The sequence below is a fragment of the Varroa jacobsoni genome, unplaced genomic scaffold (assembly GCF_002532875.2).
Source record: "Varroa jacobsoni isolate VJ856 unplaced genomic scaffold, vjacob_1.0 scaffold_1069, whole genome shotgun sequence".
NCBI lineage: Eukaryota > Metazoa > Arthropoda > Arachnida > Mesostigmata > Varroidae > Varroa > Varroa jacobsoni.
In genome coordinates, this window is record NW_019213971.1 from 239,341 (window position 1) to 253,648 (window position 14,308).

General features: G+C 40.7%; 1 protein-coding gene across 1 annotated transcript in view; it reads left to right on the plus strand.

The window, feature by feature from the left end:
* LOC111266288 (uncharacterized) overlaps positions 1-13,958 on the plus strand; it is a 74,941-nt gene extending 60,983 nt beyond the window's left edge. The window contains exon 2 of the transcript XR_002684006.2: positions 12,013-13,958. The gene's annotated coding sequence lies outside the window, so the exon portion shown is untranslated. The remainder of the gene's footprint in view (positions 1-12,012) is intronic.
* Positions 13,959-14,308: the final 350 nt, after the last annotated feature.

Consider the following 14,308-nt stretch of genomic DNA (forward strand, 5'->3'; position numbering starts at 1 on the left):
TGGTTCTTTCTTGACGATACGCTTCGTCTTGTAGATGGAGCGCGCTAGCCATTACCATAAAGCTCATTGGCCACAAAAAAACGTTTGAACGTAATTCCAGAGTTGAGATGTTTTATATAGACGTAAGTTTGCGTAACTTGCTTGAATCCATCAAACCCACATTCGAGCTAGAGTTCAAACGCTGTTTTAAATCCCTCTTAATTAAAGATAAGGTCCTTCTAAGGCATAAAAACTCCCTAGACTTTTTTAAAAATTCCGTGTCTCTCCAAGTCAAGTCTAAAGCAGCGTTTGGAGCTTAGCGTAACCGTATAGTAAGTATTGCAAAGTAAAATGCCGTTATTAATCAACCGGGAGATTATCTAGATGGGCGTCGAAAGTAGAGCTCTTGAGTATTTTGATAGAAAACACGTGAATGGAAGTACAAAATTTAACTAATGACTGATGCTAGCTTAACTAAATTTAGATACAGAGATAGGAACCTAATAAAAAGTTACCGAGATTAACGAAAGAATACTACATTAAATCTATTAATGCTCACGTAATCTGTGATATCAAACATTTGAGATAAAAGTTCATAGTAGGCCACGACCCGGTGACCTTTTTTTTCTTTATTCTGAAAGAACTGCTTAATTGTTCAGCTTGCGTACTATACACGAAGACTCGATTGATCCGAAACGGATTAGGCACCAATGATGAGTTCGGCCAGCAGGAATTAAATGAAATGGCTAGTAACGTACTCCTTGGTAGGACATTTTGTTCAGTATCCCGCGCCATTGATTTAATAATGATGTTGCAGTCGATGTAGCGTAAATTATAGCACCTTAACGCGCTTATATATTTGGTAAAATTTCATCTAGCCTGGTTTATGCCTTAGAGGCTTTCCACACAGAATAGAGCATGCATTAAAAGATAATAGGGATATTTAACAGGTTGTGGCCTTTAGTGTTTGTTCCTTCTGGCCCATTTCTTACTGGCAGTACCAGACGTAAACACTTGAAACATATGTATATACTGAGAGTTAATTGTCGTTTGAAGGCATCATACAGGATCCATCTGTACACTGCCTACACCTGTCCCCTTAAACCTTAATGGATAAGACGTAGTTTGGTAATATTGGGACACTAAATTGACAAAGCTCGCTGCTATAAGCCCAATCTGCTTCGTAGTTAATGGGTATGATGGCAGACCTCCATGCGGAAAGCTGAGATTTCGTCCTGCAACACTTTCAAGCAGATTATTTGAATTTGCATCAAATTAAACGAACACCGTTTGGCACCGAAACTTTTTTATTCACCTACATTTTATTCGGCTTGGTACGCTTGTTTTTCAAAAATCATATTCAAAAGCAGGGCTCAGTCAACCGATGGGTCGTGATGAGTTCCGAAAGAGGTTTCGGTATCTTGGGGCTAAATTTCGTCTGCGTTTTCTTCGAAATGTTCTTATTGTTTTCCACCTGTATAGTCGGTGATGGTTTAGACTAGGATCGATTGTAGAGCGATAAAGCATAGAAAATAGGGTTGCAAATTATAGAAAATGTGCATTTATATACGAATATATATAGCACTATGCACTTACGGAGAACGGGCTCCGTTAACTAGAACACAAAGGCCAAAAGCGCTAGTTCTGTTTCGTCTCGACTCGAATTCCATTTCAAAGGTGTCTTTTTCTAAATGTTCCGCGATTATGTTTAAACTGTGACTTGCGCCGATTTTCAGTGTTGATGACATCGTCCTGAGCAGTGCCTAGATTCTGCCGCGGGCTGACCTGTGGCGAATACTCAATAACTTGAAAGAGCCTGGCTGATAAAGGTGACCCTCGGGGGTCATCAACAAAGCAGAAAAAATTGCATCATGGATCCAGTATGCATAGAAAAAGGCTACGCGAATCCTAACCTCGAAATGGCCCACTTCATTTGATATGCATAATCAGATTATCTACTCGTGCAAGAAGTATTCGCCACCAAAAAATGTTCACTAATATACGGGCCGTTCATTAAGGTAAAACGGCTTAATTCTAGTTGGCCCTCCGTCTACAAACCTTGACGTGGCTGGGTAATTAATTATAAGGATTTTATCTCGAAACAAGGTACTGAGGCAAATCAGTCGCATTCTCAGTACTATACTACATCATAGTAGACTTAAATACGTTTGCTCTAGCTAGCCGCGTAGGAGGCTTTTCCCTTTGTAGGTTGTTTTTTGCTAAACAAGCTGGGCCTACTAGCGGACGAAAAATAGGATGAAGCCCTAGTTTCTTTGCCTAATGTTGCAGTCGACATTATGGCAGTTGCCAAAATTGCACCTGCACCACACAGTGGCATGTCCTCTCCTACCGCTTGATAATCATGAGTGCGTAAAATATACTACCAATTACACTGTAAACGTAATGAAGCGGGAAGTATTATACCTCGTACTGTAATAGTATAATTACGTAAGTTGAAGTCAGTAGAACTTTGTGGCCGTGGCAAGGTTTTTTGCTGAAAGGAAAAATAATTGATGTCGGCAGTAATCTAAGGAGCAGTTCTTCAAAAATGATTGCGAACCCCCGTCTACTACATAACAATTATTGCTGGTTCAACATCTTTACTCAGCTTTCTTTATATGTTTTTGTATGATGATTCACACAAAATTATCAGTAGACTTAATTAGAACTTTCAATTAAAAAGAGTGGGAAGTGAATAGAAGCCAGCGTAGCAAAGGCTTTCAAAGCTCAGAGTGTCACTCGAAGTTATTAACGTTTGATGCCTGTTCTAATCAGGCAAGAACGTCTTTCCCTATGGCCATGAATTTATAGCCTAAAATGTTTTAAGGGAGAAAGAAACGGTGCTCAAATCGTTTATCGTATATCTAACTGTAACTCTACGGCTTTATGCGTTTTTACAGTTTCTTCCGACACTCACTTCACGTGTGTCGCGTTGTATATGTCAGGTCAGTCCAAGCTACGGATTGAAGTTACGAAAAACACTTAACTGAATTGAACTTAGCTGAAGGCCATCAAAAAATTGAAAACTATTTAGTTCCAATCAATAGACGTTCACTAATGCGGGGTTATGTAAAGTTATTCATTCTTCTGCCAATCTTGAGGGGTTGCGTATTGTTACCACGTTGGCCATGGTCGTCTCTCGCTTTAACCAACTATTATAGATATAAAAAGATGAATTTCGTAGTAAACATTTGCTAAATCAAAATTTAAAGCTAAATGTTCAGCTGAATAATGAGTTTACTGGAATCCTTAGATATAGAAGGTTGGAAAAAATGGCAATCGCATCTATAAATAAAGTTAATCTATAACTGTGCGCTATACATTGACCTTTAGCTCAGGCCAAACGTGATTCTATAATAGATTTATTTATCCTACCAAACGTTTTAGAAAGCGAATTTATCTATGCCAAAATCCCTTCTTAGTATGCATATTTTGGGCCACTTCAGGTGCCTTATGAGAAGGCCTGCGCAAGGCAGGTGACCCGCTCGACATTCATTTTTGCCTGTAGAGAAAAAAAGTTGCTTTTCCCGTAGAGAATTAATCCACTGCAGTCACTACACACGATCGAAATCAAAAGATTTTTAAGCCCAAGTGACGTATTGATAGTAGAATCACTCATTACTTGATAGAGTATACTTCTTATAGTATAAAACACAATAAATAGGTTAGCCAACTTTATCTGTTGGCTGTAACTTCCATTTAAAGTCGACCGAAGACCATTTGATTTACCCTCAGCAGTCGGCCGACAAAGGATCCTACTCACAAGCGTCCCGTAAAAGAATCAATGAGCCTACTCACGTTATAAAGATGAATCAAATACCAATATATTATGAATGTATTAAATAGCAACGTATCACGAGGGCCAATATATATGAGCACACATTCCGATCACTATAATTCTGTGGTGTTAGGGGGACCAACCTAGATTTCTAAAAACCAATTTCTGCCGCGTCGCCTGAATGTTGAGACTCATCTGAATGTAGAGCACACAAACGTACAACACGTGGAAATCATTCAGTCATCCTTTGTCCGTACCGCCCTTTTCTTGCTCCTCGCTCTCCTCCGCTGCTCTTACTTCTCGTCCACCCTCAGACCCGATCACCTCTGTTGCCTTGCTCCAAGAGTCCAGAAGACCTTCAGACTGCTTCTGGATGTGTAACCTGCCATGTGTAAGGGGTGTAAAGGCTATGGTGCTCAAGAAAATCTGCTGAAATAGCATGCCCCACACAGCGGAAAAAATATCTGAGGTGATTAAAGAATCGACAAATGGCAGAGGCGGAGTGGCTACCCTACAAATGGTTAACATGCGGTGGACAAATCGTAGGTCCAATAAGCTCAACTGCACTGACTAATTACTTCGCTGGTATACTCTCAACAATTAATACTGTCACTCAAATGATTCCATTGCCCTCTATGGCCGCATCTGAAGGATTCATGGCATAGCGCAGCCTGCTCAAGCAAAATTTCACCTTCCTAGAGGCTCGGCAAGCCCCCGAGAATTCGCAGAACAACAAAGTAGCGAGTCCGAACGGAACTGGCAGTTGATTCCTCAAGAATGTTCTCGTTTTGGCCGTTTGCCGAACTGCACTTTTTAATAAATATCTACATGTCGGCATTTTATCGACTCACTAAAAGACGCTTCGCCATTGGTAATTCCCAAAGGACAAAACGAGTCAACTCTGCCATCGTCAGGCCGCGGAGTCACTTAAAAGAGCGTCTGCTACAAATACTTGCCGATCCGTTAACCAAAAGACTGTCCGCCTTCTGGGCGGGACCAAAAGGCTAGGGAATTGTGCTCGACAAACACAATATGCACTGTCTTGATGACCTGCCTTAAAAAAGTACACAACGATCTAGCTGACCCGCTATACGCGATGCTTGTTGACCTTAAGACCACACTCGACTCTAAATCTGAGAATTCTGATTCTGCGTATCTACGCGCCCTGCTGTTCGCAGGGTAGGTACGCATGAGAACTACACAAGCATCAACGACGGAGTGGTAGAGTTACGTTCCTTCTTCCAAACGACTGGACTAGCAAGGTAAGAATCTAAGATCCCTTCTTTTTTTTCAGCCTTACTGAACGATTTTTCCGCCAAATTAAGTGGCGAAGGAACCTGACCAAAGTTATCTTCCACGCGGATGACCTGGTGATCTACGACCCTAGCAGATTCGAGTGTAACAGGCTCTGTCTAGACTTCATTTCGCAGTGACAGAACTGGAACTAACGGTCAATCTGGATAAGCCAGAGGCCGTAAACTTTCGGTGGAGAGGCAAGATATACTGTTCCTCCCCTTTCGGTACGTTAAGAGATACACGTATCTTGGGTAATTCATCTCCTTCAATGGTCACAGCTTCACCTTGCACATCACAGAAAGATGCAGAAAGCGTTTACCGCATCTCAGGCAATTAGGGCCTGAATCGCCTTTTTCTCATGATAACGCTCCACCTATTCTATCTCGAAGTGGCGCTACTAGCGGCTTGCGGGAGACAGGATTCGGAAGAATCTTACGTTACAGTAGGGAATCTTGGACTGCTCAAGCGAGTGAAAGCCCCTATCTTGAAATATACCTTAGAGCTTCACTGTACGGCAAGAAACCCATTAATAATCATCCTTACGACAAACTACTGTAGATCGAACATCTTAAGCTTACTTCTAGATGGCCGGCAATAAAGACTTCCTCCAATTGTCTCCGTAGAAAGTTCGGTGAAATGAACGGTGAATTTTTTAGCGGGGCAGCTATTGCAGAGACAATAGCTGGAAGAACCGGAGCGGACAAACCGTCACGTAGTCTTCTGCTTTGCGATCAAATCTATGGCTTCCACCACATATTATTCAGGGACAAACTAGATCCATAAACCTGGCGAGAAATTGATGCGGAAACAACATATTATGCAGGTCCCTTCCTCGAGATCCTCAGGCAGTGCTGCAGACTGAGCAACTATGCCGTGAACTTTAATTTCTTCTAAACTTTCTTAGCCTATAAATGGTACGACTCAGGGGCCACATGAAGAACACGATTAATCATCGTTTATCATCAGCTGTATTGTACACTATTAATATATATGTATTTTTATACAAACATAAAAATGTGTTGTGGAACATGTCCCATTAGAAATGACTAAATGTTATTGCATTATCTATATGAAACCTTTATATTTATTGTAATAAAATTTATGTCTGCTGCACTATATGAATGGTTTAAAGAATTTCGAGAAAATTTAGAATTTTCCGAACCGGTTACGCATATTGTTTACGTATACGAAAAACATGTTAAGGGTAACTTATAATTGAGTTGGTAATTCATTCACGGATCCAGGTAGCACTTGAGTAAAAGTTCGGAATTATTAATCTTATTCCAAGGCTAGTTTAATTATGCCCATGGCTTGGCAGGCTAGCAATACAACTGCCAGACCCCATTTTATCGAAATTTCACAGACAGTACTCAGCCCGAGAGAAATATATTATAGTAAAAACACAATCTTCCAATAGTTTATATCAGCCGTTCCAATTCACAGGGTGATGACAAAATTAATTACGTACTGACGAAACAATAACAAGTGGACCAGAGATTAACAATTGAGGTTGACTGCCTTCGGCAACTTTGCTATTCTTCATTCTTTTTACGCTCTATGAATGGAGCCTGTCGTACGATGGCCGACATCTGCTAGGAAGAGATCCAACAAAAAATAATACGCCTTCTGCGTTGTGGTATCGTCGTGTATCAGGGAATAGCATTTAGCTCCGTTTGTACGTGGACGGTCTTAATAGAGAAGCAACCCCGAGGCGGAGGATTTGACAACTTTCCCAGGATAGGCATTCCGGACGCGAGAGTAACGATCTAGGGTATTGGGTCTTTAAAGCAATGTTCTTAGTTTTTACTCTCCGTTGCATTAGTACGCAACAAAATAAACAAAATCACTATAGATATTGTACGCTCCGAAATGTAGCCATTGTATTTATATTATTATAGCCTATTCTGATAAGTACTATCAGATATATAGACTTGAAGGTAAAACAAAGATAGCATAAGATGTACCCTTCGTATAGCTTATACAGGACCTCACGTTCAATAGCTTCCGTACTTTGTTTTGAAGTAATGGTTGAGGGGTATAAAAAACCTGCGTGGAAATTAACTTTTGTATTGTCTTAAACGCATTAAGTTGTTATTATTTCTATCAAAAGACGTTTAGAAATATACTATATCATACAACCCAATTTACCACTAAACGCTCTGGATAGACTGATCACTGTAATTTATAACATGTCTTTACTTATACGATCGAAGGACCTCCCGATTGGAAAAAGAAGTTTCCCTGAAATTCTCTAATGATGTCTCCATTTTTTGAAAGTATGACATTTTTGTAGAATACGTTGTTTGCAGTAACTCTGTTTAAATTTCAGGCAAGCAAAAGGCTGGTTTTATTTAGAAAAAAAAAAAGCTCGGAATAAAGATACGCTTTATCAGTTTTTTTGTTAACTGCAGTGACGGAACGAGTACTGATGGAGCTTAGAAATGTTAAAATATAACTATAATCAAAATACTTAACGGGAACACGACAATTACATGAGTTATAACGTTTTCAGTTGTCATTGTCAGTAAATATTGGCAAATTATTTGTATTATTTCTGATTCTTTACTGTTCATCCATACGTATTTGGCGACAATTGGCAAGGGATATTGACAGTTTCTTCTGCCACCGTTATTGGCATATAATTAATGTATTATGGTTTTTCCACTCCTGAGTACCTTATGCTTGCCGTTTCGTTCATTCCTGACAGTTCTCGGTAACTCGAGTGACTGACTGACTGGCTGTCCGTTCTGTAATCTTACCATGATGCCAGCTTATGATTCAGTACATCATGGCCAAGCCCTGTCTTTGCATCGCTTAAGATGAAGAAAATAGAAGGCCATCTTCGTCAGATGGCGCTTCTATCCATGAGTTTAAATCAAGCGTTGTGCCTTGCTCGTGTCGCCATCTAGGCGAAATATCTAGGTAAATATCTCCCTGCGTATAGAGCTCCATCATGATTTCTAACGTGGACAACGATCTCGGCTTGCGGCCTTACCGTACGCGAGACCAAGGATAAGGATGGGCGATGCAAGGGTAGTAATGCAACCGTTGTACGGATGTCCAAACGAAGGCCAAAATTGTGACATGTAAACGAGCGGTTCGAGGCTTTCGCCGTCTCTGGGTGTTTGGTTCCTTGGCTAACAGCCAATCTTCCTAAAAACCCCAGTTGCCGTGGTGCCTTTGAAACTTCCGCAACGTTGAGCACAGTAGCTCGTATCGTCCAGCTCGCAGGAAGCATCGGTGCATTCGTTGGCTATAGTCCTAACCATTGTCACAGCTTTTCTGCTGGGATAAGGTATTGTTATAGTACGGGAGCATATCGCTCAAGGTAAAGAACCATCAATATACAAAATTCAAACAATCTTCGACGCAACAAAGAGCCTCGAAGTCTCGCTAATTCGAGCTCCACCACAAGCTATCTATACATTGTGTCAACAAGCTAAGTGCGTCAAAAACAAACGCTACTCACTACGCCAACTTGCCGTCTGCCACCTATATACGCCAATTTTTGTCTCTTTTATACTGGACGCTAAGCCCACTGATCTTTCACCGACCGATAGTTTCTTTGCCAGAAACGGGTTGTGTTTGGTTGAAACGGTCGGACGACCCAGTCTCACAAGGCCAAGCCAAGCCGGCGAAGTGGGCGGTCTTTGATTGGAAACTGATGAGCATATTTCAGCCTCTGTTCTTGCTGTACCATTGTTACTTGTCTCCGTGTCACTTTGTCACCTCACTCCATCGACAATGACCAAGCACTGGCAGAGACGCATTGCCACTGCCACGTCGAAGCTGATACTTAGATAAACAGATAGTTGCGGAATGAAGGTGAGAAGGTTCAGTGGGCTCCAGAATTGCCACTGTTTTCACCGGCAAATGCCAGCAGAAAGATAATTGTTGTCAAAACAACAACAGTTACTTGTCCATATAGAAGTTGTTTCCTACCAAATAGATTGTAAGTTGTTAAAAGTGAGAATCCTTCGTTGCCTTCTATCAGAGAAGGAATGTTTGTGCTAGTATCTTCCTTCGTTGGAGGTTCATATTGCCGACACGCAAACGGCAACAGTAAAAGGGCTTTCATTAATTATTGCAGTTTTAAAGACATTGTTCCTCCAAACGTGGTGCTGAGGGTAAGCATTTGCTATATACCTAATTTATCGAGGGCGAAGGATTTCACGTAAAAAATACTCGAATGCCACGCGGACTTCATGGCGCTTGCAAGAAGTAGCATATTCAAAAAGTCATCTAATACAGTGTGTTCACAGCCGTATTGGTCTGCGAAACACCTTGTGTGGCTGCGGCAGTTTGTGAGCGCTATGCGTAGAAAGTAGAGATATATACGATTGAGTGCTTAATTTGTTTCTCCGGTATAATATTTTTCTGTAAAATCAAATGTGTAAGTTGAGTCGACAGTGGATCATCGCCCGGAGCTTCGTTCTGTCTCAAACTGTGCCCGTGATTTCCTGAGTGTAGACTTGCATCTATATTTATAAACAAGACGAACAGTGAAGAAACGAAAATAGACGTACGTCCACCAGACGTCATCATTTGGGAGGGAGAGTAAACACTGTTTACAACGGAGTTTTGTTCCGTGTTCAACAGTGAGGCTTCGAATGCTTCACCACGAATTTTTATGAGCTCAGTTATATCTACGAATCATTCGTTTAATGATGTAGGTTAAAGGATAATTAGATTACATTATTATATAGAGAGGATATTCTCGTCAAATATTGATCCCGAGAGGGTGAATTCTTGACGTTGATAATACTTGCAGGTAAAAATAGGATGATTGTCCAATGATCTGCTTAAGTGACTAGGCGCCACAGACAGGTGTTTGATATATATGACGCAAAATCCGCTTGAAAGGATCTGAATGGAGCTGAAGGAAACGTTTTAGACCAAATGGTATCCTGATAGGAAGAGGTTTTCACAACATTTTTGAATAGGGATACCCATTTAATTATTGAATGGAATTAAAAAACATACATTAAGAAAGACCTCATTAATAGACGGATACACGAGCATACTCTCCCCTCGAATTCTTCACGTAATATTTCCATATGAATATAATTATCTATACTATCTACATCACATAAGGAAGTCGGAGGGAGACGATGCTTGTGTATCCGCCAGTTGATGCCCCACGTATAAACCTTATTGACAGTTCCAGTTTCCGTAATACCTTAAGATGGTTTGATCCGAGCTCACGGAAGTTCTTAATAAATTTTCTTTTACAGCTTACCCAAAACTCCAACATCTTCATGCTCTAAGAGCGAAGCGAAAAAAAATGCATAGCACCAACATTGCAGAAGATCATTTCGTACACTTTTTACCACATTTTTTTTTATTTACTTGTTTTTTTTTTGTATAAATGAGCCCTATGTGGAAAATGACATAATTTACCCGAACGAATATATATGTATATATAAATATATACATTTGATAGCTACAGACTAATTTCATCTACATGTTTATAGTTATGGTGAACACAAAGTATTATAGTCAAGTCTGCGAACAGCGATTTGAACACTTGCATTACCTTTCATAGCTTATTCACGGACAAAACAAGAGGTCGCTTATTTAAGGGTTTATCTATGTGAACCGAGTTTATCAAGAGCGTATTGAAAGCGTCTGAAATTACGTTGAACTACCCTATTTATATTATGGTCTAGATATGGCCGACTGCTTTGTCCCCGAAAGAGTAACTGAAGGGAATTCACTAGCCTTAAGTATTACACAGGAAGAGATACAGACAAAGTGAACGACGCACTGGATCATCGCATCGGTCGTGCATGACATGCTTTCCCTAACACTGTTATTGGGTTTGGCGTGCGATTATACAACAAGATTGAATATCTTAACGGAATTACAAAGGTCGTACTTAACCAGATTGTCATCTATTGAGTAACAGCGCAATAAGTGCTCAAAGTGGTCAAACACGCGCCTGATATTAACAAAGGGATCTGATTTAGGGCAAGGCAGGCCAATGTGGGTTCCAGGTATACGGCCAGCTGGTTAGATATGCAACCAAATTCTTGTGAATGATACGTATAACAGTTGGATTATTGTAAGGCCGTTGTTTGCCTTCGGCTTGACCTAGCAAGCGCTGTTTTTCATATATACAAATAGAAAGTTTCGTATAGAATATAACAAATAGAAAACTATTTTTGGCCTTTACTTTTAATTTCTGTAGACGATAACCCTATCCCGCCTAAGCCCTCTTTCTCAATTGCAGATACCCAATATTTTTAAAAAAGATTATCATCCTCCTTTTTCGTGGATATCAAATTTGTGCTAGCGGTATCTAATTCGGGCATCTGTTGTGACATCACAGTTCGACAGATTGGTCAGTTATTTAAACATGCCAATTGTGTCTAAATAGTGTTAATAGTCTCTCCGTAGCCGACACGTGTCTTAATATTTTCCCTGCGCCACTGCCATTTTAGGCGGTGAATGAAACACAGAACGAATCGACAGAATGTTGGCTCCAAGCAGGACACGTCCAAATCTTGGACTGTGTATACAATTTTTAAGTTTTTGGTTTCGTTATAAATCTGAGAAAATATCCGTCGTTGTTTGCATCTTGATTGTCAGTGATTTTTTTTTATCCATTGGGAACTAAAAACATCGACCTTCCCACACGTACATTACGCCGCTTTCGTAATCAGGTCAGTACATCTCGGATGATCACATATTCCCTAATGTGACGTTTGCCGAGTCACGCCCAGGTTTGTTTTCAACGTTTTCCTGCAAAACGAACACCGGCCTCCAACGGGTCCATCCGAAAAAATGCCCTAAGCTGTATCATCATGTCAAAATTAACTTCGATTTGAAAAACGCTTTGTTACTCAGCGCAAAGGCTCTCTTCCAAGGTGACCAGATCTAGTCTACTCTTACGTACAAGGGCCTTTCTTTGTTCAACTAACTAATAACGTCATTTGCTGCCGCCTTTATTTTTGCAGCGGCAACCGAACAGAGCATGACCAACGCATGCAGCTGTCAGTCACGCGGTAAATGTGCCAGACGTTCGCAGATACTCGGCTACATTTCGGACCTGTATGCCTACACAAGCTCGACGCCTGTGAGACGCCGCTGCCACGTCCCGTGGCAAGTTGACGGAACGGAGCAAGGACTCGTCCTACCAAAAGTTGTTGTCAAGGTACAGACGGTCCTGCGGTTTGTTGGGACACAGAATAAAAGGGGGTACAAGGGAGAAAATCTAACTAAGAAGATATGGCTAATGGAGCGAACGGCCACGCGGAATATGATCCATTTGTCTGCAAGTGAAGGGATACCAAGCATCGTAGCGTGTGCTAATGGCTAAAGCGCCATAAGCGTGCGAATCGGCGGTACGGACGGTATCATGAAAGCTTGGCTTGCTAAAAGGTCAAAAAGAAAGATGGAGTGATGTTCCAAATACTAGCTATTCTAGCTTGTCTCACTAAGAAGATTGCCGGTCGGGATTAGACGAGTGATCTGATTAAAAATGGCGACCGGCTCCCTCTATGGCAGGCAAGCTCTTTCTTTTAGCTGCATTTCCTTCGTAGAACTGAACGTTAAAATGATCCAGGCTGTATGAACGTCGTCCGTTTCAACTCGAAACTAATATATGGGTAGGACAAGAGGGTAAAACAACTATCTGTTCCTAAGAAAGTCAGACCTGTTAGTTCATTAGAATACAACGACATATAAAGAAATCATAGGTAAATACCTGTAGAAAAGATATCAACACTGACTATGCGTTTGCAGGTGTTTTACGAACCGTCTATTTCTAATTAATTGTTTGCTTACAGAAATGTTTGGGCAGCGATTGCCATTTATACACTCGACCGCCCACACTCCGTTCTTTTTTAAGTTATTCTCATGAAAGTATTGGGACAGGTAACACTGAACAACACCGCCTATAGCGTAATGCCTATATCTCACAGGCTGGAAGCCTGGCTGAATAAAACAGCTGTATCATTTGCCCTTCCGACGAGACATTGCATCTATCTAGCCGCTTGTTCGCTAAAGGAGACTCACAATTCACCACTGTTATGACGACGACCACCACCATCCGGTTAAGCTTATCAGCTTGGAGCTGGCCATCAATTTTGTTTGCGGGAAGGAGGGGGGGGGGGGGGTGTTTTTTGCTTTCCTTGCAGCATGGTCGGGCGGGAGCAAAATGCCCCCTGCGTTTCGCCGATATAGCGCTAATACATTTCTGCATCGGTTAGGATAACGAATGGGTACGAAGCTGATGTTGGTGCTGCTTGAGATGATGGTGATACAGCAACCGGACGAAGGTCTCGGCTTCGTACAACCTAACCACACAAATAGAAACAGAGTCGTGCGATATAGATTAATGTCGATCAGGTATAACATCAACAGAGTAATAATGGATCGCTATTGTTGTTCAACGTAGATAACAAATGTTTTCAGGAAGTTTCCTCCGTCATAATATCAATAGCTTCGTTTAAAATGCTTACTCGGTGCTTTGCTTCTCGTTTGGTTTGTTTAAGATGATTTCAGTAGGTAACAGGCTTCAATTTGGAGTGTTATCGCTCCAAGTTTTTATATAAAATAGTAATTAACAAACTAGGGCAAATAAGCGATACAAACGTAGTAATATTATTACCAGTCAAATGTTAAGCGTCACAGACGCACCGAACCGAAGTTATCATAATCTAATAACGGTGCACAGTCCTCTTTAATTTGATATAAGATGATCTATTTTTTACCACGGTGAGACTTTCATCCGAGTGGGTTTTACCACACACATAGCACGTTATTTTTTTAAAGTAGCAAGGACAAGTAAATATTTATGAGGTACGACGAAGCTTACCGGACTTCCTGCTATCCAGTATTCTGTATATAGCTTTAATAAATATATCCCATTAACGACCATATACAAGATAAGGTGCTACAATTTGTAAATTTTGAAATCGTTAAGTAAAAAAAGAAGTCACAATAAGAATTCTCATTTTCTCTCAGCCAATATAAAAAAGGTTATTAGGTCTTCTCAAAATAATAATGGATAGGTATGAACAAGGTAATCGTATTGAAATTTATGTACAGGGCCCGGGGGAAAAGAAGGCTTACGATCGAAACTTTTATGGTGGGGAAAAAATGTATAGATAAAATTTACATCTTAGATTGTTTGTGAGATCATATCTTGCGGACGTAGATAGCCACAAGCGGGAAACAAGATAGACAGTCTCGTGTGTTTTTTATCCCATAATTTCATGGAGCATTTAAGTAAGAGAGCATTTTTTGCAG